Genomic DNA, 24,903 nt, shown 5'->3' with positions numbered 1-24,903 from the left:
ATATTGTATGGTTGCTGCATTTGACTATTGCTCTTCTTATTTTTTTATGTTGCCTTGGGTTGAGGTTTGGGTCTACCCTCTTTGAGGACTGGTGTTTAAAGGAATTGAGAGTGTTTGGATTGCCTTTTGATGTAACAGTTTATGGTTCTCATATAATTATCAATATCACTTACCCTTTTTTTTTTTCCTGTCAAGATGTTATGTCTTGTATATTTGAAAAAAATGCATAAATAAAAAATTAAAAACAAAACAAATCAAAGCATACAGTGGATGAAGACCCTCTTCCCCCATAATGATTCTGGCCTGGAACTGTGCCAGCCCACATAAAGCTTTCTTTGGACCTGCTCAAATCTATAGTCCAGAAGCAAACACATAAGACGACAGAAAGGAACACGTGAGGTTAATATTACGTACAGGAATGGAGTTCTCTTCCTCATAATCTTCATCGGGCAAAACTGGGCCTCTGCTGTGCTGCACATAGGGGCTGAAGGCAACGTTGGGTTTTCTTGGAGAAACAGGAGCTGTTTTTGCCTGAGGTGCCAGATAGCTATTAAAATAAAACAAAGCACTGATTACTTTCTTTAGGCTTACAGAGTATAGCAAAGAGAAACAACAACGGCTGCATCGAGGTCCATTTCCATGGTCTCTTGGTCCATTCATTATCTTTAAGCAGTGGCAGACAGTAGTGACCAGAAGTGGTGCCTGATTCTCAGCACTGGAGGCGTCAGCCTTGGGTGCCACATCTTAATCTGTAAGAATGAAGCACTGACAGCACCGTTTTGTCCGATAAGTGATCCAAATTTGGTTCACTGCGAAATGTAATTAAAAATAGTAAACAGATTTAGCAGGCAAAATTAGTTTTATGTGGTAACATTATAAGTCGCTTACAGTTCTGCTGAAGTTGGGCATCTCATAAATTGAAATAATTGTATAAATATAAATTTAGCTCTTCATTATGTGTCTCTGCAATTAAAATGGCAAAAGCCACTGGAGTCTTTGCCGCAAAAGTCCCATCGGATTTTTAATTCTCTGGTTATAAGAAAGAAATTCAGGCGGGCTACAGCTGAGGGCAGTGCAAATCTCTAAAAAAAGATTCATAACTGGATTTGATGAAGCCATGAAAAATCCACAGCCTTGATCTATCAGGTCGACAAACCTTTTTTTTTTTTTTTCACTTGGAAGTTCCCTCTTCCTCCTTTAGGCTTCCAGTTCAATTGGAACAGAACTTCTTTTTCTGGGCTATAACACCATGAACCTGCATTTGAAATGACCTGGGCCTCAATATTAAAAAATATCTGTCTATGTAAAGTCAGGCTAACTTTCATGGGATATTCAGCAGCACGGCTATGCTGCTGAATATCTGTGTACAAATCGCTACTTACCGGATAAGTCTGAATATCGGCACTGTCCCATTTTGCCTATTGCTCACCCCTGAGTTATCCAGCTGTCTACTTAGTCAGATAAGTGACTTATCCGGCTAAGTGGAAACCCCTGAATGTAGCCAGCTATTCAGCGACTGCCACTTATATGGATAAGTCCCTACTTATTCGACTAAGTAGCTTTTGAATTTCCCCCAGTTTTATATTCCCTCCCAAGTCACTTAGCCCAGCCATTGCGGGGACCTTCCTCAGAGAGGGGCCAGAGGCCACTGACCATGGCTCCTTTTGGGAACACAGTAATGTTGATCTTGAGTCTGGCTGCTAGTGTCAACATTAAGGGATAGTTGGACCATCTCGTCCTCTGAAGGGGCTGTCTTGCTGCCTTCACGGCATCCCCAGCTCTGGTTGGCTCTGGAAACAGTCTTGGCTTGGGAATCTAAACCAAATCCTCTGAATGCCAGTGTATAGCACTGCTACTGAGCCACCAGACTATTGATAAATCTCTTTTAAAAGGATTTTAAAAAACCCCACATTTGTTATAAAATCTACAATGGATTTTTGGAAAATCTGAAGAGGATCAGAGGAAATTTGCCTCAGGTTTCCTCAGATTGATAGATGTGCAGTAGATTGTTACAAAATCTGAATTTACTATTAAATTTGAACCAGGCTGAAATCTGGTTCAAGTTCAACTATGAATTATTATTATTATTATTCACACATTGTGCCCCACAAAGAATTATTTCTATGTATAATTTTTTGCACCTTGCAGAACAGAGGGCACAATGAATAAATAGAAGCCTGAAAATGATCAAAAGAGGATATATACTCTCAGGCTGAAATCCAAATTTAGATTTTGGGCAAAAGCAGGGCAAAAAGCACGCATGGTTTGGAAATGCCATACCTTGCACCTGAGGATTTAATTTCAAGCAACTTCAAGAAGGAAAAATATTTTCCAGAGAAAAACTTACGCAAGTAAAAACTTGTGCAAAAAGCATTGTGCCACATGTGCCAAAATGTGCTACATTTTACTGGGCAAGAGTTTAATAGCACTCTGTGCACCAGTCTGCTTGCATGATTTTCTTTGTAATCATTTTTTCCCCTCCTCGTGTAGATCACTCAAACATCTATCCAGGATTATTTAGAGAGCATGGACCCTGCCTTGAGGTAAAGGGACAGACAAAATTAGGTCTTAAAGTCCTTTCCAGCCCTATTATTCTATGATATATAGACATATAGATTTTTTTTTTCTAAATTGTGGCCCTTTCCTCTATCCCCACCTCATTTTCTAAAGCTTTCCCAGAGGTCACTTTTCAGTTATTTATGATGCCTCACTCATACTTTGACTTTATCACAAGTTTCCGATGATGATCAGCATAAGCGCACCCTGATTTATTTAGCCCTCTAGACCAGAGACTGAGGTGGACAGGTAAAGTCGAACACTTATTTCACCCTAGAAAGAGAATAGAATGACTGTACGGCTTCTGAATTAAATAATGATAGGACTGTGGCTTCCAAGACCTCAAAGCTTCAGGGGCCTTTGAGGAAAACACAACTTACCTGAAACCATTTAGAAGACCTGCGGTTTGTGGTGACTGATAAGGTTCAATCTCTGTATTTTGTGATATAATTCTCTGTAGTGGGAGATTTGACTGAGTCCAATCAACCTGTGAAGATAAGGAAAGAGAATATGTTTTTCTATGCATGTAGAAAGGGGAACCTTGTAGGTTTCACTAGACAGAGAGACTACCTAAGGGTACCTTTAATTTTTAAACAATGTTTGGGTATAGTCCCTTGATATAAATATATATCCCAAATATACTTATCCACATCAAATTACTGCAATGATTACAAAAGCCCCTTTCATAAAATTCTTGCAAAATTCTATTTTTTTCACTTGGGATATACTCTTGGGAAACTTCCATAGCAAACAAGAGGTCATCTGCATCCACAATAGTAAAAGCATCATAGAGTTAGCAGAGTCATGTAATCTTCTGTGGAACATCAAGGTGGCAAGGCAAGGCACGCTGGTTGAGGCAAGGCAGGCTGGACAAGGCAGGGCTGAGTACTGATTACCTGCTGGGGCTGGATACAGAGTACAGATAGGGGCTTAGACACAGAGCACAGGCAAAGCCAGGACTAGAAAGAGACTGGAAAAGGACAGGACTAGACAAGGATTGGACAAGGATAAGGCTAAACAGGGACTACACGAGAACAAGACTAAATAAGGACCGGACAAGGACAGGACAAGACAGGCAACAGGAAACAAGAAAGTCCAAAGGGCACAAGGCTGGCAAGATAATCCTAGTAGGCCTGGAGGCTGCAAGGTAAAACAGGAAAGCCCAAGAGGGCACAGAGCATGGCAGGGAGGCGTGAGAGACCACAGAGCAAGGCCAGAAGTTCTGAAGGGGCCCAAAGCAAAGGAGAAGGCCAAGAGAGGCTGCAGAGCAAGATAAGAGGCCAAGATTGTCCATAAAGCAAGGCAGGAGGTCTGGGTAGGCCATAAGGCAAGGCAGAATAGCCGGGTCAGAGAGCCAAGGTGACTCAATGAAAAGGCACTGAGGCACTGGTCAGGCTGGGTTAAGTAGGATTGAAACTTAGGTGTAATGTAATCAGTGAGGGTTAACTGGCAAGTTAGCAAGGCATGCTGAGGAATCCTAGTGAAGGGAAGACTGCAGCACAGCAGCTGAACCTTGGCACAGGAAGACTGCACAACAGGTGAAACATTGACATGTACTCTATCATCTTGGGCAGATTAGCATACACGTCATGATGCCCCACTTAGTTAATACTCATCACCCCTTCCAACCCATGTCTAACCACAAAGCTTCTGTAATCTAAATAGTCACCAGTACTAGCATGGGCTACCAATACTTTTAACGATATAATGCTTGTGTATACCATTATTGGAGTTTTGTACTGTTAGGCACACTTGGTGGGGCACCATATAAAATATCTGAATTAAAATATCCAAATATTCAGTTGTCTGTGAGCTTTTAAGAGCACATAGATCTGTTCTTTGTGACCTCCTATGAAGTCTCAAAAGCTTGCATATGATGCTATCTTTGGATAATTCTTAGCATAATAATGATTGAAGCCTGGACACAATCCTGCTTCCTACAAGAGCAATAAGGCTACCAGTATGTGTTGTGTCCCGCGGCCGCAGATGGCCGCAGCCGCGATCCCCTACCTCACCCGCAGCGGCGGGGACACCGCGGCAGCGTCAAGGAAGCCGGGGAATCAGGCCCATCTCGCCCTTACACTGGCGTGGGCCTCCGTGGTGGCTGCCGGCAGGGGAAGCGCCCTGCTTTCCCCTCGCGGCGTCGGGCTGCCCTTCCTCTGCGGCCAGGATCCAAGATGGCCACCATAGGCGTGAGGCCGTGCCTCCTCATTGAATTTAAAGGGGCCTCGTCCTTTAAATTGACTTCACCTGTGCCTGACGGGTCAGGCACAGGGAAGTATATAAGGAGGCTCTCCACAGTCATTCCTTGACTTGGCAACATTCTACATAGTCAGGTCTGCTTGCTTCGGTGAGTTCTTGCTCTTTGGATCCTTGCTCCTTGGTTCCTGTCTCGTCTCAGTGAATCCTAGTTCCTGACTTCGGATTGGCAAGCGGTGATTCCTGGTGTGTGACTTCGGACTGGCAAGCGGTGATTCCTGGTGTGTGACTTCGGACTGGCAAGCGGCGATCCCTTGGTGTGTGACCTCGGACTGGTAAGCGACGACCCTCTGGCACTTGACCTCAGACTTCTTCTGGACCTTCATCTCCAAGGGCCCACCTAAGTCCCAGCGGCCCGGGTCCCTACGGGTTCCTCCCGGGGGGACCGCGGGCTTCCAGGGGTGAAGCTCCAGTTAGCCCTTGCATCGATCTCCCAACACCTTGAACTCTCAAAGGTCCACCTAAGTCCCAGCGGCCCGGATCCTACGGGCTCCTCCTGGGGGGACCGTGGGCTTCCAGTGGCGAAGACACAGTTCTTCTCCTTGACGTCACGACTCTTCGTCTGCCTCCACAGTCGCCTCAGTCTCCAGTGCCAAGGGTCAGCTGGCCGCATCTTCTGTTCAGCCTCGCCACCCGACGGGAGAACCTACGGATCCACCTCCTGAGCTATACCATCCTCCCGTTGGTCCAAGGGTTCACCACAGCCTGATTTACAAATATGCTTCTATTCCAAAATGTCAGTACTTATCTTTATCACTGTCCACTACTTCTCATTTCATGGAACACCAATGCTTGCAAAAATATACATGACAGTGGCAGAAAAAACTGGATGGAAAGGGGTGATTATGAAGCAGAATTAGCTGCTGTTAAGAGTTATGTCATATCTTTACCATGTAGTAAAAAGCTGTAGTTAATTAGGACTTTAGCCTATTCACAATCTGGTGGTTGAATGAGTGAATTAATCTTGTAATGATTATTGCTTGTCTGAAACAAACTTTATAGCAAAAGATGACATGTTATATTAGCTCTTGATTAAAAATCAGTGAGAATAGAAATAACTCAAATATATGTAATTAGCTGGTTTTCCTTTTTCCTTTTTCCTTCTCATTCCAAGTTCAATTTTCCTTGTTACATGTAACTGCTATTTCCGCACTATTGTTCAAGTTTAAGTTTATTTTGCACTCCTGTTTCATGTGAACCAGCATGATGGGACTATTGTCTTGAATGTTGGTATATAAAAAAACTTAAATAAATAAAATAAATACTGGATTCTAATCAAGTCTATAATTATTTCTCAGGCCCTATGGTGTACCTGGTCTACATAAGCTATTTGATACCAGGAAGCATTTTCAGCACTCTTGGTAATTGTTAACTTGGGGTCATTCCATGTCAAGTGGACCAGTGGTCCCCACTCGACCATCTCTGATTTTGCTGAAAATTTATAAGGATGTACATGTATGTTTGAAACGAGGTTCTGTAAAGTTTTAGGGCCAGATATCAAATACTTGGGGCACTGTTGCCCTTTCACTGGAGGTCCCACCAAGCCCGCGGCTTCAGCTACGAGGATTTTGCAAACTTTGGCACATAGCCATTATAGAAATATAGTGGCTATGATGCTGAAATTGGACATACTAGCTCAACTTTTGCTGGTGAACACGAAAAAATTAGTACCAGCAATCACAAAACAACATGTCGGTCTTAATTTAGTGTCAAAGTGGCATAAAAATCACGCGACATGACATTTAAGCCATACTTTGACCAAGTATAACTCAAAACCAAAAACCACTAGTAACTGGTGCTTTACCCTGTATACCAAACAGCTACATGACTTTGCATTGCTGCAATATCACGGTCAAAGCATATGTATTTGTGGAGATATTCACACCCACATATGATGAAAAACGTTTAATGATCAAATCTGACCTATTTTTAAGATCAATTATCCCAAAAAGGGTACCCCTCAAATCTATTTATTTTGATATCAGTGGAAAGAGCAAATTTTTCTCTACAAGGATCATCATTTTCTTTTTTGGAGTCTCTCAGTTTAAGAAAAGAAAAATGCCACTGAACATGGCGTTTTTTAATCATATGCAATGAATGGTAACTGCACTATTTAAACCCTTGCGTTGGTCCATGGTGGTTATACCACTACCAATTCCCTAAGAATTGGTATTATAATCCTATTAAGAATTGTAATAATGCCAAGTCTTTTGAGAATTGGCAGCCCCATCGCCTAGGGGCCACGCCCGATAGCCGTGCAAGGCCAGCCACGGGCGGTCTCTTTATCGCAGGTTCCGAAGCCTGAGGGTGGGTGTCTTAGCCTAGGATCCCAAGCCTAATATTGGGTATCTTTTGTTGGTTTACTAGCAAGATTGCTTCAATAGGAGGGCTTGAGCCAAAAGACATTGAGCAACCACAAACAGCACAGTGCAACATGTGTCTGGATTACAATCACCTTTTGGCAGATTTGAAGCAAAAGCTGCAGGTGTCCAGTCGGGCAGAAAAGGTCCAAATCTTGACATTGGCACCTGAAAGTTGGTCCATTAAGGCTACATCAGATGAATTCGGTGTCTCTGAACGAATGGTCAAACAAGCTCGAAAGCTTAAATGTGAACATGGAATCTTAGCCTTACCTGGAATCAAGTGTGGCAAGAAACTTTCTGAGGAAGTGAAGAAAAAAGTGCAGGCATTTTTTGAGGATGATGAATTCAGTCGAATGTGCCCTGGTAAAAAAGACTATGTATCAGTGCGAATAGCAGGAGAAAAAAAGCAAATGCAAAAGCGACTATTACTGAGCAATATGAGGGAAATGTTTGTGGGATCGGAATGGGCCTGAAATTGGATTTTCCAAGTTTTGTGAGCTTCGGCCAAAGTGGTGCGTAACCGTTGGATCTGCTGGAACACATTCTGTTTGTGTGTGTACCATTCACCAAAATGTCAAACTAATGCTTGCAGCAAGCCCAATCAATGATGACTACAAAGAGCTCATATGCAAAATGGTTTGTGGAATTGAATCCAAGGACTGCATGCTTGGCCGTTGTGAAAAATGTCCAGGTCCTGAAGGATTAAAAGAATTTCTAGTCAAACTGTTTGTCAACAGTGACTCTGATGATATTATTGAGTTCAAACAATGGATTCACACTGATCGAGACACGCTTGATACAAAACAATTGACTGTAGAAGATTTCATTGAAGAATTGGTTTTGAAAATTTCTAACCTTTGCAGCCATCACTACATCGCCAAGCATCAAAGTTGCTATCTGAAATCGTTGAAGGAAAATCTGAGAACTGGAGAGCTTGTGATCCTTATGGACTTTGCTGAAAATTACTCATTTATTGTTCAAGATGCCATTCAAGGTTTCCACTGGGAAAATAGTCAAGCTACAGTACACCCATTTGTCATTTACTTCAAGGAGTTAAATGGTGAAGCTGCACAGAACATCAGCTTGTGCATAATCAGTGATTGCTCACGACATGACACAGTTGCAGTCCACACTTTCTTAACAGTGATTGTGGAGTATCTCAAGACTCTCATCTATGGAATTCGTCATATCCACTACTTCAGCGATGGATCTGCAGCCCAGTACAAAAATTTCAAAAATTTTCTCAACTTGTGCCACCACAATGTTGATTTCAATATCAGCGCTGAATGGAATTTTTTTGGTACCAGTCATGGAAAGTCGCCCTGTGATGGGATTGGAGGGACAGCAAAGAGGTTGGCAGCTCGTGCCAGTCTTCAACGCCCAACTGAAAACCAAATACTGAACCCAGTGGATTTATTTAACTTTTGCAACGAGCAACTGCATGGAATCAAGTTTTTCTTTGTTCCAAAAGAAAAAATTGACGAAATATGGGTAGTTCAAGAGGAAAGGTTCAAAGATGGACATACAATTGCTGGAACACGAGAAAATCACCAGTTTGTGCCAATTGATGACAAAAAGATTCGCATTTCAAGGGTGTCAAATGACACATCATCTTTCATTGCCCATGTAGATCGATCTGTCAGATCAGAAGTGCCTTTTGTGCCAATTGCAAACCTCCAGCCAGGGCAATACATTGTCTGCATTTACGATAACTGGTGGATTGGAAATATTTCTGAAATTTCAGTCGATGACCATGATGCATTAATAAATTTTAAGCATCCTCATGGACCAGCTAGTTTCTTTCACAGGCCTGTGAGAAATGATACCTGCTGGATTCCCGAGCAGTCAATCATTGCAATACTTCCAGCACCAGCTGCAACAGCAATGGGACGACAATACAGCTTCTCTGAACCAATTATGTTGCAAATTCAGCAACAATTCCAGACCACTTAGACTGAACTTTATGGCTTGTGAACCAACAAAAGATACCCAATATTAGGCTTGGGATCCTAGGCTAAGACACCCACCCTCAGGCTTCGGAACCTGCGATAAAGAGACCGCCCATGGCTGGCCTTGCACGGCTATTGGGCGTGGCCCCTAGGCGATGGGGCTGCCAATTCTCAAAAGACTTGGCATTATTACAATTCTTAATAGGATTATAATACCAATTCTTAGGGAATTGGTAGTGGTATAACCACCATGGACCAACGCAAGGGTTTAAATAGTGCAGTTACCATTCATTGCATATGATTAAAAAACGCCATGTTCAGTGGCATTTTTCTTTTCTTAAACTGAGAGACTCCAAAAAAGAAAATGATGATCCTTGTAGAGAAAAATTTGCTCTTTCCACTGATATCAAAATAAATAGATTTGAGGGGTACCCTTTTTGGGATAATTGATCTTAAAATAGGTCAGATTTGATCATTAAACATTTTTCATCATATGTGGGTGTGAATATCTCCACAAATACATATGCTTTGACCGTGATATTGCAGCAATGCAAAGTCATGTAGCTGTTTGGTATACAGGGTAAAGCACCAGTTACTAGTGGTTTTTGGTTTTGAGTTATACTTGGTCAAAGTCTGGCTTAAATGTCATGTCGCGTGATTTTTAAGCCACTTTGACACTAAATTAAGACCGACATGTTGTTTTGTGATTGCTGGTACTAATTTTTTCGTGTTCACCAGCAAAAGTTGAGCTAGTATGTCCACTTTCAGCATCATAGCCACTATATTTCTATAATGGCTATGTGCCAAAGTTTGCAAAATCCTCGTAGCTGAAGCCGCGGGCTTGGTGGGACCTCCAGTGAAAGGGCAACAGTGCCACAGGTATTTAAGATCTGGAGCTAAAACTTTACAGAACCTCGTTTCAAACATACATGTACATCCTTATAAATTTTCAGCAAAATCGGAGATGGTCGAGTGGGGACGATTTTAAAAACTGGTCCACTTGATGTGGAATGTCCCCTTGTTGACAATAAACACTTACTTCTCCTATCTAACATAGGCGTGTGCTTGAGGGCTTTTTTGTTTATTATACAGTGTCAGGACTCATAAGAAGCTATAGTACTTTAACCTTATTTTCAGTTCCATATTTCAATACATTCATTTTATGGTTTTTTTTCTGCATGAGATATCAAGTTGGAACAGGCATGACATTAACAGGCTAGTGCCCTGAAAACCTAGAGCTAGGCTTGAAAGGAAGGGTAGATCAGAGCACAAAGCTTCTATTATGGGAGAGCTGCACCTGCACACTTTTAACAAAGCGATTGACCTCCAGGTGTTTGTTTTAAGAGACTCAATAGAAGATGCTTAACACAGAGATGATGGGTATAAATATAGGTGCTGAACTGTTGTGAATGACAGGTTTATTTTACCAGCAGCAGTGTTCTAAATAGCCTAAGCAAATGTGGTAACGAATATTTGAGATGTGCTACTGATAAAAAAAAAAAAAATATATATATATATATATATCAGCTTGAGGGGGCCAAGATGACTAATGGGAGCCAGCACTGGAGCTTCCTGCCAGAAGCAACATGTCGGCTGTAAATCGGGATGCCTGCTATCATGAGTAAGTGAAAAGAGGGTTAGACAGGGCCTTCAGTAGGTGTGTGTGAGGCGGGTGATCGTCCAGAGCTCCAGGCCCAGGGTGGCAGTGCCAACATGCCTTGCCAGCACTCCATGCTATAGTAGCAGAAGTTCTCCAGAGCTTCTACATGGCTGCTGGATGGCAGTCACATTATTAAAGCAGGAACTGGGCGGGTCAGATGCATCGTTTGGGGGGGGGCCCCTCCTTCCCTGACTGCTCAGGTGGCTGTTTTATCCCGTGACAGAGCTTATCCTGCCTCTCTTCCCAGTTAACCCAGGGAACACTGGATAGGTTTGTAATTCCATGCCCCAGAGGATTTTGTTGGAAGGAGGGCTAGACAACGAAGCAGTCACCCCATCTGATGTTGAGGCATTGCTCAGCTCTGACATCCACATGCTTCCTCTGCAACCTTGTGGTGAAGATCCCAGCAGCTAAAACATGGATGGATCCCATAGATGCTGCAGTTGTGGTTGGAAAGAGCATGCCACTTAATCGTGGTCCTTGCCTGTAGCATCAGATTTTGTGCCCCGAACCTCTGGAAACTTGACTTTGGAAGCAATTGGGAAGAATGATAATCTAACACTAGGTGCAAGCAAAGCTCTAGTTGTTTGCCACATTCTTAAGATATTGGATTGCCTCATGACGAAGGACTCTTTCCGAAACACGGACCGTGTCAGGCACTAGAAGCAGATGGACGCCATCATCGACTTCTTTTACAAAAGGATTATTCTTGTAAAAGACCAACACAATGTTCAGCGTTCTGCCATCTGTTTCGCTATCTAGCGTTTTCATAATGTGTTTCAATATCTAAGTGTTACTACTATAAAAGCTAAGCAAAGTGCAATTCAAGAATACTAATATCTGTGGAGATTTCTAAAAGTATAATTTATTGGGAATACAGTTTCACAAAATCTTTTTCAGCACTACGGTTGAACAATTATTTTTGCATATAAAAAAAAGCACAATGACCCCTGATTATATAATACGGCAGAGTTAAAATATTGTGTCTTATACACAGCACATTTACGATGATGCCACATATGAAGGTCATTACATATAAAAATAATTCTTTTTGAGAGATATTTGCAGGATTTATCTGAGACAATCAGGAGAGATAGTTACTTTTTTTTTAATGATTAAATATCTACCGTCAGCAAATAAAGGCACAATCTCTATGAACAGATACCTAATCCCAGAGAGTGGATACCCAATCTCAGTGAATGACACATAATTATGATTAATATATATATATCTACAAATTCAGTGAACAGATAAACCCAGTGAATAGTGGGAGTGGCTAAGTAGAGTTTTCCCAATCGTTAAACATCAACATCTCTGCACTGAAATAAAAATCAAAACAAAAGGGATATCTTAATGATTTAACTGCTCTTTGAATTATGTAAAAGATATTGTTAGAACTGGGACTATAAGTAATTAATGATTGTATTGCATTGTTACCAACATTTTTAAATAAACTCTAGGACTTATTTTCCAATTTAATGTTAAAGTAGCAGTTCCAATGAACATTTTAGATAGTTCAATGCGTAATTAAAACACCGATATCCATAAAGCAAGAACTTAAGACGAACACTGAAAAGTGGATTTTCAGCAAGAAATTTTTATAGAGGCATGGCCATAATTCACACAATTTTGTTAAAAAAAATATCTTAAACATATAGGGGCGGATTTTAAACCCCCTGCTCGCGTAAATCCGGCCGGATTTACGCGAGCAGGGCCCTCCCGCGCCGGCGCGCCTATTTTGCATAGGCCACCGACGTGCGCAGAGCCCAGGGACTCGTGTAAGTCCTGGGGTTTCTGAAAAGGGGCGTGTCGGGGGTGTCGCCGAGTGACGCTGCGTTTGGGGGGCGTGGCGCGGTGTTTGGGGGGCGGGCCCGAGGCGTGGTGCCGGCCCGGGGGCGTGGCCGTGCTCTCCGGAACAGCCCCCGGGTCGGGTCTCGGCGCGCCTCCGGCAGGCGTAAATCCATGGATAAAGGTAGGGGGGGGGTGGGTTAGTTGGGGAAGGGAGGGGAAGGTGAGGGGAGGGCGAAAGTAAGTTCCCTCCGAGGCCGCTCCGATTTCGGAGCGGCCTCGGAGGGAACGGAGGCAGGCTGTGCGGCTCGGCGCGCGCAGGCTGCCCAAAATCGGCAGCCTTGCGCGCGCCGATCCTGGATTTTATAAGATACGCGCGGCTACACGCGTATCTTATAAAATCCAGCGTACTTTTGTTTGCGCCTGGTGCGCAAACAAAAGTACGCGAACGAGCAATTTTTTAAAATCTACCCGATATTGAAACCTAGCCCAAACAAAATGAGATAGCCAATTCTCCGGTTGGCTAGGCTGAAATGTTATTTAAATTGAAAAACAGGATGACATGCTTAATGTCTTTATATTAATATTAATATAATAAATAGCTATAGAAAGTAAGTAATTTTCCTTCTATCACAGAATTTACTTCCTCACTAAGGAAGGACTTAGGTTCAGGCCCGGCACAACCGGGTGTGCATACCGTGCATTTGCACAGGGTGGCACACCCAGGGGAGCAGCGAGCAGGCGCCAGAAGGAGAGGCCGCGGGGCCACTGGTGGAGTTCAACCCATCGTGGTAAAGAAGGAGAGAGGACGCTGGTGGGATGAGTTCTGCCAATGGCCTCTCTCTCTCTTCAGCCACCGGTGGCCTGCAGCCTCTCTCCTTCCTTGCTGCCGGCGGGTATCCCTGAATGGCCAAATCTCTGCCATTGTTAGTTTTTATTTCTAATGGAATCTGGGGCCAGTGAAAGCAATAGGCAGCTGCCTAAAGGTGCGGCCATGGCATGGCCACTAATTTTTTTCGCCCGTGCAGCCGGAAGTGCTGGGTCCACGTGGGCGGGAAAAAGCAGCAGAAAGAGCGACGCGTGCACTGCTGGGCCATCGCAGGCAACAACAGCATCAGCTCTTCCCGCATGGCATTTGAGTATAGGAGGAAGAGCAGCGGCAACAGTGGTCCCCTCTGGCACAGGAAGCAGAGCAGCAGCAGCTTCCGAGGCCTCAATAAAGAGGAAGATTCCCAAATGCCTAGGGGGCTGAAAGAGGAGGCTGCCACTGTGCTTCTGATGGGGAGGGGGTAGGAAGTGAGAGAGAGCGTGTGCGCGTGTGTGTGTGTATGTGTGTCTCAGAGCATGCCTGTGTGTTTATGTCTAGGTGACTGAGCATGTCTGTAAGAACATCTCTGTGTGTCTGTGAGAGATTGTATGTGTGTGTCAGTGTGAGATAGAGCATGTGTGTGTGTCAATGTGAGGGAGCATGTCTATGTGTGTCAATATGAGGGCATATCTGTGTGTGTGTGTGTATCAGTGTGAGAGAGAGCATGTCTTTGTGTGTGTGTGTGTGTGTAGCGCCCGTGGCGAGGAAGGAGAGAGGCTGCAGGCCTCTGGCAGCTGAAGGAGAGAGGCCGTCGGTGGAGCTCAACCTGCCGGTGGCTGAAGAAAGAGCTGCCGGCAGCTGAAGGAGAGGCCTGTGTTTTTATGTGCATGTGCCTGCGCACAAATTCCGCTCCCCCCCTCCATGCAGGAAGGCCACTGGGCCGTGGTGGAGCTCATCCCACCACAGCCCGATGACAATATGTTCGAGCTTGTATGTGTGTGAGTGAGAGCCTGTGTGTGTGTGTGTTTCTGATAGCCTGTGTGTGTGTGTCTGCATGAGATCCTATGTGTTTGTGTCTATGTAAGAGCCTATGTATGGGTTTGTGGTATCTGTGTGAGCCTATGTGTGTATGAGAACCTATGTGTGTGTGTGTGTCTGTGTGACAGCCTATGTGTCTGTATAAGCACATATATGTGTATGTGTCTGTGTGAAAGCTATGTGTCTATGTGAGCATATATGTGTGTGTGTTAGGGCCTTTGTGTGTGTTTCTGTGTGTTTGTATGAGAGCCTGTGTGCCTGTAAATGTGTCTGTGAGAGCCTGTGTGCTTGTGTGTGTGTTTGTGAATGTTTGTGTGCCTTTTAGAGCCTATGTGTCACATATAGGCACTCACAGGCGCACACATACATAATGTATCTGTGATGGAGAAGGAGCCTGTGCATGTGAGAGAGAGAATGTGTGAGAGAATGAATATGTTATTGTGTGTGTATGTGAGAGGGAAGATAAAATTTTTACAGCCCTACCTCCCCCAATCCACGACAATCTCAGGATGACTGGAAATCAAAAGATACCAGGTATGGAGAGCAGGAGATTTTTAAATCCTTATTAGTTTTAATTATTGGATGTAATTTGCTGTTTCTGCTCTTTTGAAATATTTAATTTTTTGGGGGGGAAATAGAACATTTTTTAATTATTGGATTTTTTTATTCATCAGATATTTTGAAATATTTTATTGGTGTTTGGGAAATTTTGGATACTCTTATTCATTAGTTTGAAATATTTGTTCTTTTTATGAATATGATTTTACTATTATGATTGATGTTTTATATTTCTTGATTTTATTATTTAATGTTTTATGAAGTATGGTAATGTTTCTATTTTGCCATTGTTGCTCTGCATGTAGGGGCTGGCTTTTTATTGTTTCCAGTTCAGTTCTTCTCAGCACGTTTCTGTTTATACTTTCTGATCTCTTCATTCTGTATTTGTTGAGGTTCTATCTGTGTTCTGCATATGTGACAGAGGTGAGGGGGTGGGGGAGTGTCAGTTTTTAAAAATATAGATTGCAGGAGGGAGCTGGGCTTTATTTGATGAGCCGGGACAGAGACTGAATGAATCGGGATGAGGGGTGGGGGGGATGGGGGCAGCACAGTAATCGTTCGCACAGGGCAGCAAAAAACCAAGCACCGGCCCTGCTTAGATTGAAAAACATTTCCACAGACAAGGAATTTGCATGCTTTATCCTCTTTATGGTTTCTGATGCTATGCTTCAGTTTGGGGTTTGCTGCATCTTGTGTGACCCACTCTTCCTTGCATATTTTCTATTATTTGAATTTACACTGACTGCTCTATTTTTCTAAAGGAAACTCAAGTAAAAAAAAAAAATCAAACAGCGATTCTAGGGGACTTTGGGGTGCAAAAACATTTGAGCTGGAGTCCCTGGGTGCTCTACTATGTGGCAGAAATTTGAAAGAAATTGAATGAATGCTTAAAAAATAATCATGGATAGGGAGGAGGATGCTTGTAAGCAGTGATTCTGTGTAAAGGGAGCATCGGACAAATGAAAAGTGTAAGACAGGGTTATTGAGTACTCCGCTATCTGTGACAGAAATCTATATAACTGATTCAGAGGTTATTAGGAGAGGACAGACAGACAGAAATGAGTGGTTCACTGACAGACAACAGAGGGTGGTGGCAAATGGAATTTACTTTGAGGAAAGAAGAGTGATACGTGGAGTGCCTCATAGACCTCTACTGGACTGCCCCAAGGCGATCATGTCTGATGAACTCAAGGTAGTGAAACGGTGTGATAAGGTGGCAGCTAGAGTCACAGTGATGTGAGGTTGCATAGGGAGAGGCATAACCAGTAGAAAAAAAAGAGGTGATAATGCATCTATACAGGCCATTGGTGAGACCTCTCCTAGAATACTGTGTTGTACCTAAGAAAGGATATAGACAGGGTGGAGGTGGTTCGGAAAAAGATTACCAAAATGGTGCATGGTCAACCTCAAAAGCCATATGAGACGAGACTTTATGATCTAAATATGCATATCCTGGAGATTGGAGATACAGGGTGATATAATACTCAAATGCATAAATAATGCAAAAGAGGCAACCTTTTGCAGTGGAAAGAATGCTCTGGTGCAAGAGGTCATAGTCTGAGGCTCCAAGGGGGCACATGCAGGAGCGATACTGGAAATTTCTTCTTTAAAGAAAAGGTGATAGCTCTATGGAACAGCCTCCCAGGAGAGGTGGTGGAGACCAAAACAGTAACAGAATTCAAGAAAGTACGAGATAAGCACAGAGAATCCCTACCCTAGATGGATAGACTTCTACCCCATTGAGCGGTATATAAAACTTTTAAATAAATAAAATAAATAAACTGGAGTATACTTGCCAGACCCGATGGGCCTCATGTCATCATATTTTAAATTTCTGTTTTATAAAACAGACTAAAATGGAGAAGGTTAGATTCTACAGCACTCAACTAAATAACAAACAAAATCAATAGGTCTACCTATATAATCTCATATCATACAACATATGTAATAGTTTGACAAATTCAGTAATGGAAAATCTGGTCCTCATGAAGTGCTATATTAGTATTTCTGCCATCTTCTCCCAATCACATTTACAAATGATCAAGATTCTTACTGCATGATGTGAATCAATGTAATTTTTTATATTTGAACTTTTTATTGAAATAAAATATAACAGACACTATTTGTTTCCTATGCTCACCAAGCAACAAAGTACAAACAATTTACATATTTTCAAAATTTCTCCCCACATAACCAAGATCTTACTACAAGAGCTCTGATCATCTCCCTCTCTCTCTGTTAACAACTTTTTATGCATTTTTTATTGGACTAGATAAATTTAGTTGTGGTTGGCTTTTGAGAATTAAACTGCCTTCAACAGATTAGTGCAAAATGAGCACAGTTAAAATGAGTCCAATAAAAACGCATCACCTACATCTTGTTTCCTGACATTTATTTCTACACATCCGTGCGGATTAACACAATGAAATTAACATGGCTTGGGAAGTTGCATTTTTAATAGAATGGGGATGCAAAATATACATAAATGATTTGATCCTGAGTGACAAGCCCCTGACATAACCAATAACTAACACAATATGCTGCCTTTTCATTTGAAACAAAAAGTAATGATCTTTGATCTTCTGCAAAAAAAAACCTGCAAGATGATTTGTTCACAAGATGGAATACATGTCTTTATTACCTGTCTCTGCTGAGGTTGAAGGCCATGCTCCGGAGCATGTCTCTGCTCTGGTATATATGCCGGGTTATTATGATGTGAAGAAGCTGGTGCAGAGTTGTAGTCATTTGTGGTTTTTTGTCTCCTGGATTAAAAATAATATGTAGGTTATATAACTTCAAGCACTTACAAAATAATTTTTGTTTCATTTAAGAATTTAGCCACAGAGAGGGCAACTTTCAAAGGTATTTCCACGGGTAGGACAGTGCTTTACCTGCAGAAATGTCCTTTCACAAAATTGCCCACCCCGATGTGTGATATCATGTTCATACCTGTTTGCATGGACTGAGTAGAGGTGTGCTTGGGGGAGGAGCTGGGAAGGGGGTTTGGACTTCCACGCATACTTTTGCATTTTCAAAAGTTGTGTCTGTAAGTTTTCTTGAAACTTTTACACACGCACCTAACAGCAGGGGTAACTGTGCGGGATAATTTTCAAAGCAGGCTTGTACGCTCAAGCCTTGCTTTAAAAATTGGTGTCATAAAATTACTTCCAGAGAGGGAAACTTTAAAAGCCCCTTCTGCGGGTAAAACAGTGAATTTTCAAAAGTATGCACAAGATTTTTCTCAGGAAAACTGCCCACACGAATTAGCAAGCATAAATGTGTGCAGGCAGTTTTCCTGGGTTAATTCTAAAAATGAAAAGTATGCGTGTACTGTTACTTTGAAAACTGGTGCAAAATCCGTGGATAAAAAGTACATGCCTGCAGAAAATGACCCCCTCCATGGAAAAACATGAGGACATGGTTCTCATCTGAAGATGAGGCCTATGTGGTCTCAGAAAGCTCATGTGCCAAAGCATCTTTGGATAATCCTTTCGTCGGTGACCCCGTTAGGTATCATATCCTGAAAGTAATGACTTTCATGCAGGAAGCAAGCAGGTGTCAGCTGTTAATTTTCATTTTATACATTTTGTTGGAAACCTAAGCCCATTCTTTAAAACATTCATTAATGACTCACCTGTCACTTTTCTCATGCTTAGCTTTTTGGTTTGGTTTCTTGCTCTTGCAGTAGTGGATGGCCTGAGCTGTCACAGCGACTACAAAAGCAAATGCCACACCAGGAAACACAGCAATTACAATAAGGTCCATTGTATTCCATAGCTGATCACACTTGGGACCTATGAACCAATAGCTTCCCCACTGGCCCTTGTAGTATGGACACCTGGATAGAAGAGAAAATTCAATCCTTTTGTAAAAATACAATGTTCTAGAACAAAATCTTTGCTGTAAGTGTCTAGCAAAAGTTTGACAAAAAGCCTTCAAGTCCACTTGTTTGCACAGTATTTATCTATTTATTTATTTTCTTATTTATTTATTTTGGCCCTACAGCTTCCTTCTGTTCCTTTCAGATTCCGGCTCAAGAATAAGCAGTCAGCATCCTAATGTTGAAACCTCTGCTTAGCTTCATATGGTGTGCTGTGTACTCCAAATCGCTCTAAAAGAGTTCGAGAAAAGCTTTGCTGTGTCTGCTGATGTAGTCACGTTTCGGCATTAGGTACCAGGCGCCTGCTTTGGGGGAAGTTTAAATGTCCATCCAGTGAATCCTTAGTGCCTCTGGGGAAGTTTCTTTATGTGCTCCCACAGCTATTCTCAAACAGAGTTGTTTGGAATATATAAGACAGCATAGGAAGCTAAGTAGAGGTTTCCAAACTATGAGGCTGACCACTTATTATTTTTGAGGGTTTTACCACGTTTTGCATATTTGTGTTCTCAGGAGAACATTCATTTTGATGTAAATGTATGCGCTTATATGAAGTGTATGCTACACATGAAAGAAGTTTTATATGCATTATGAAATAATTTGAAATTAAAAAAGCTCAATGATATTGCAAGATTGTGGTGCTATTATTATAATGGCGTACCATTATGTAATACGTTGGTTGTGATTCATGCCACCCATATGAGTGCTTCTATGATATAAATGGCAGTAGTCTACAATCTGCAACCATTCAGCTGTTTATGTGACTATGGAATTTGAAGAATGAAGGTCAATGAATGTGGCTAAGATGCAGAATTTTATTTATTTATTTTTTTTAAAGATCATCAGTTACAGCAGGATGCAGCTTTCCACAGCACCTCAAGCAGGTCTAGAATGATTGGGGACACTGCAGACCAAGAAACAATCTTCCTTTTGCTAAAGATTGCAACACCTGCATGATGTTTTGCTACAGCTAATGCATAGAAAGTTGTTGCAAAACAGCCTTCTTAAATATTCCATATCCATTTCTTGAACCTATTGATTCATATGTTGTCTTAATCTTAGGTATCGGTTTTTTCAATTGTTTTTTGCATCTTTTTAGGGGAAAAAAAAAGGTTTTTCCCTGTTAAGTTTCATTTCTAAAATCTTCTCTTTAGCTATGTGTTTTATGTTCATGCTTGCTTTACATACTCTCAATGCCTAGACCTAGAGTAATGGTGAAAGTGGCTAAGTAAAAGGAACTTTTAAATGTTGACATTTTCTTCAGGAAAGAAATAAACATCAGAATGAAAACTGAGAGCTTAATACTTTTTGTTTGCTTTAACTGCATTATCAGAAATCAACATTTCCCATGCCCTGTTCTTTTATGATATGATAAGGAGAGTTTAGTGTGGAAGAGGCAATTCCTGCGCAAATGCTCCTTTAGCAGGGCTGATAGGAAAACCAGAGGCAAACATGAAGTACACTTTACATCTTTTCACTGCAACATGGCACAGGCACAAAGGTTGAGAGACAGCAATAGTAATTGTGTTTATGCCACACCTTCTCAGGTAAATGCTGAAGGTATGGTAAAACACCATAAATAATGGAATCACTATTCAGTAAATAACATTTAAAAAAATGCAGTTTTCAAAAAATAAAAACCAAAGGCAAAACAAATCAAAAGTATAATAAAAAAGAAGATGAAAAAGAAAAATCTAAAGCATGCAAGCGTCTGATTAGTTTTGTAATATCTAGAAACAGTATAACATGCAGGGTCTTAATACTATTACAACAGGGATCCTCTCTCTTGATTTTACCTGCTTGCAAACATGTGGGATGTGCTAGAATACAGCTATTATGAAGCTGCCACCTCAAAAAGCAGATTCTATTATCATGTCACATTGCAGCATTCATCCAATAGCATCAACGAGGGTTATATTACAGTACAGATTCTGAGCAAGGCTGTAAATACCAAGACTTACTTGCAAAATGGTTTTCCATCTTTACAACCACATTCTATGCCCTTTGGACAGAAATCAGCCATATTACCCACACAATTTGCCAAAGCAGCATCACTTGCACAACTGGCTGTAAATAAAAGAAAAAAAGTACATACACACACACATGCACATTTAGAACACAATGTCTCACAAAGAATGTCAAACATGAGCATTGACATTTTCATTGCTAGGCATACATGCTGCATGACATCTGAAGCAGCTCAAAGCATTTGCAGACACTAAACTAAAACTCAGTAATAAAACATTTTTAAAAACTTGTTTTTCCAGGTCATCTATCCAGACCAATGATTAAAAACTGAATAAAATTTAGTTTGATTCCATGCTATATGATTTGTTGGCACAGAGACTCTTACTTCCTTAGAAATATTTTTTTCTGAAATGAAATAGCTTAGACTTTTAAGAGGTACTATTCCAGATTCCAATGTATTAAAAAAAATAAATAAATAAAACAATAGCTCATTCTTCTAAAAAATCCCTCTGGGAAAGTCATTTATTGAGTGCTAAATCCTGATGCTAGATGTACTAAGCATTATTCCCATAGACACCGAATGAGAGAAAGTCATGTCACCTTCTCCAGCTTGGATATCAATAATCCCATAAACATTTACATTTACATTACTGCCCATTTACATTACGGTTTAACCTTCTGACAAAGCGAACATACTTGTGAAATGCATGGTTCTGCTAGCCAGTGTCTAATTTGGATATCTTTCCAAAACAATTTCTCACAAACCTACAGCTCCAAATAAAGATAGGTTTTTGTTTGTTTTTACTTGCCAGTTCCCTTATGATCCTTCAGACATCTGGCACAGCTGTAATCAGCCTCTGTCGGGCTATGGCAATATGATCCTTCATTCGCAACTGCCTGGGGCTTTACTTTCCTACTGCTATATCCTCCTCACGCCCCAGCCATCACAGCAACAGTTCTCATCCAAGCACCACAAATAGCAGCTCCCTCAAGAACCCAGCTAAAGTAGATCACAAGTCCGGCCACAAGCTGGCACTCTTAAACAATAGCTGGTGCTCCTTCCCACCTCAAGGGCAGTGAATGCAACATCTGATTTTGATGCTGACTGGCATATTAACCTGCTGCCTGTTCATTCTGCTGCCCTTATTCCCATTGGATCCTCATCAACATATAGGCCTTATTTTGCATATGCAAAACTACTACTACTATTATTTTTACTACTCATCACTTCTATAAAACTACTTGACATATGTAGTACTGTACAAACACACATAAGAGACAGTTCTTGCTCTATGGAGTTTGCAATCTAATCCAGACTAATGTTTATGTATTTATTTTATTTGTTTATTTATTTATTTATTTATTTTATTTATCTGTCTTGTATCCCACACATTCTGATACAAATCACCCATGGCAGATTTCAATAATATACAGGACAAAAAAGAATTTGGGAATTTCGTTTATTAAAAAAACGGTTAAGACTAGTACTGTGGGTGGGAAAATCTAGGATTAAGATTTAAAACTACCCTCAAATAGGTGGGTTTTTAGACTGGATTTAAACAAGGTAAAAGAGGGAGCATGACGCACAACTCAGGAAGTCCATGTCAAGTATAAAGTGCAGCCAGGTGGAAAGCACAGATTCAGGAATTGGCAGTAGAGCATAGATAAGAGCGTCTTCCCTGAACAGAGTTTACAGGAGGGGCATAGGGAGAGATAAGAAAAGAAAGATAGTGAGGAGCTGCAGAGTGAAGGCTCTTGTAGGTGAGTAAGAGGAACTTGATCTGTATGCATATGGTTAAAGTAAAACAGGTACAGAGAAGAATGACCAAAATGATAAAGAGGATGGTATGGCTCCCCTATGAGGAAAGGCTAAAGAGCTATTCAGCTTGGAGGAAAGTCAGCTGAGAGGAGATATGTTAGAAGTCTATAAAATCATGAGTGGAATAGAACGGGTAAATGTGAATTGATTATTTACTTTTTCAAAAAATACAAAGACTGGGGGACACTCCTTGAAGTTAGTAAATAGTAGGGATGTGAATCGTTTTAGGACGATTAAAATTATCGTCCGATAATTTTAATATCGTCTTAAACCGTTATGGAACACAATACAATACAGATTCTAACGATTTATCGTTATAAATCGTTAGAATCGTGAGCCGGCACACTAAAACCCCCTAAAACCCACCCCCGACCCTTTAAATTAAATCCCCCACCCTCCCGAACCCCCCCCCCAATAACTTAAATAACCTGCGGGTCCAGCGGCGGTCCGGAACGGCAGCGGTCCGGAACGGGCTCCTGCTCCTGAATCTTGTCGTCTTCAGCCGGCGCCATTTTCCAAAATGGCGCCGAAAAATGGCGGCGGCCATAGACGAAAAAGATTGGACGGCAGGAGGTCCTTCCGGACCCCCGCTGGACTTTTGGCAAGTCTCGTGGGGGTCAGGAGGCCCCCCACAAGCTGGCCAAAAGTTCCTGGAGGTCCAGCGGGGGTCAGGGAGCGATTTCCCGCCGCGAATCGTTTTCGTACGGAAAATGGCGCCGGCAGGAGATAGACTGCAGGAGGTCGTTCAGCGAGGGTTCCGGCGCCTCGCTGAACGACCTCCTGCAGTCGATCTCCTGCCGGCGCCATTTTCCGTACGAAAACGATTCGCGGCGGGAAATCGCTCCCTGACCCCCGCTGGACCTCCAGGAACTTTTGGCCAGCTTGTGGGGGGCCTCCTGACCCCCACGAGACTTGCCAAAAGTCCAGCGGGGGTCCGGAAGGACCTCCTGCCGTCCAATCTTTTTCGTCTATGGCCGCCGCCATTTTTCGGCGCCATTTTGGAAAATGGCGCCGGCTGAAGACGACAAGATTCAGGAGCAGGAGCCCGTTCCGGACCGCTGCCGTTCCGGACCGCTGCTGGACCCGCAGGTTATTTAAGTTATTTGGGGGGGGTTCGGGAGGGTGGGGGATTTAATTTAAAGGGTCGGGGGTGGGTTTTAGGGGGTTTTAATGTGCCGGTTTTTCGATTTTTCGATTTTTAACGATTTTTAACGATTTTTCACGATATTTTACCCCCCCAAACGGCAACAATACGATTCCCTCCCCCTCCCAGCCGAAATCGATCGTTAAGACGATCGAGGACACGATTCACATCCCTAGTAAATAGCATATTTAAAACAAATTGGAGAAAATTCTTTTTCACTCAATGCACAGTTAAGGTCTAGAATTCATTGCCAGAGGATGTGGTAAAGGCAGTTAGTGTAGCTGGGTTTAAAAAAGGTTTGGACAAGTTTGAGGAGAAGAAGTCCATAAAGTATTATTAACCAGGTAGATTTGGTGAAAGCCATTATGTAGCCCTGGGCAATAGCAGCATGAGATCTATTTATTGTTTGAGATCTTGCAAGTACTTGTGGCCTGGATTGGCCACTGTTAGAAACAGGATACTAGGCTTAATGGATCTTCGGTCTGACACAGTATGGCAATTTTATGTTCTTATGGATAGGGAGCCAATGTAGGGACCTAAGACTGGAAGAAGGTCAGCATGAATTTGAAATGTATGAAGTCAGCATGAACACAGAGCTTTAACCAGAAATGCTCTGCAGAGCTGTCTTAGGAGCGTAGGAAGTAAAATCTGGGGGTGAGCCAAGGTTGGGATTTGGTGTGCCTTATAAGATAGGTAAGATAAGGGAAGGGGAAAGAGTATCTAAAGCAGAAGACAGTGTTGTAAAAGACCTGTATTGCTCCATGGTGAGACTGCACCTAGACTGCTGTGTGCAGTTCTGGTCACTGCATATCAAAAAAATGTATCACTCTAAAATATATTACTGTGCAAGGTATAAGGGAGAAAAGATAACCTTTATGAGAGAGAACAGCAACTGAAACAGAGTCCTCAAGGAGAAGCCAAGTCTCAGTCAAGGCAAGACGATGAAGAGTATGAGACATAAAGAGGTCATGAATGTAGACAAGCCTGTTAGAAATAGAGTGGGCATTCTGCAGGGAACATGAGAAAGACAGAGAAGAGGGAGGAGGGGTATAGGGATAAGATTGGAGGGGTAATGGTTTGATGTGCACAGATGGAGCGAGAATTGCCTTAGAAAGC

At 42.0% G+C, this 24,903-nt stretch overlaps 1 long non-coding RNA gene across 1 annotated transcript; it reads right to left on the bottom strand.

Moving 5' to 3' along the window:
- Positions 1-429: 429 nt before the first annotated feature.
- On the bottom strand, positions 430-18,720 carry LOC115093266. The gene is made up of 4 exons (XR_003857258.1): positions 18,614-18,720; positions 17,621-17,741; positions 2,937-3,043; positions 430-547 (listed from the first exon to the last, which is right to left on the bottom strand). It is a non-coding gene; the product is annotated as an uncharacterized LOC115093266 (long non-coding RNA).
- Between the last annotated feature and the right edge of the window lie 6,183 nt (positions 18,721-24,903).

This window comes from Rhinatrema bivittatum, chromosome 6 (assembly GCF_901001135.1).
Source record: "Rhinatrema bivittatum chromosome 6, aRhiBiv1.1, whole genome shotgun sequence".
Lineage (NCBI taxonomy): Eukaryota > Metazoa > Chordata > Amphibia > Gymnophiona > Rhinatrematidae > Rhinatrema > Rhinatrema bivittatum.
Note: the sequence above shows the minus strand (reverse complement) of the source record. Positions and strands in the feature narration are given on the sequence as shown.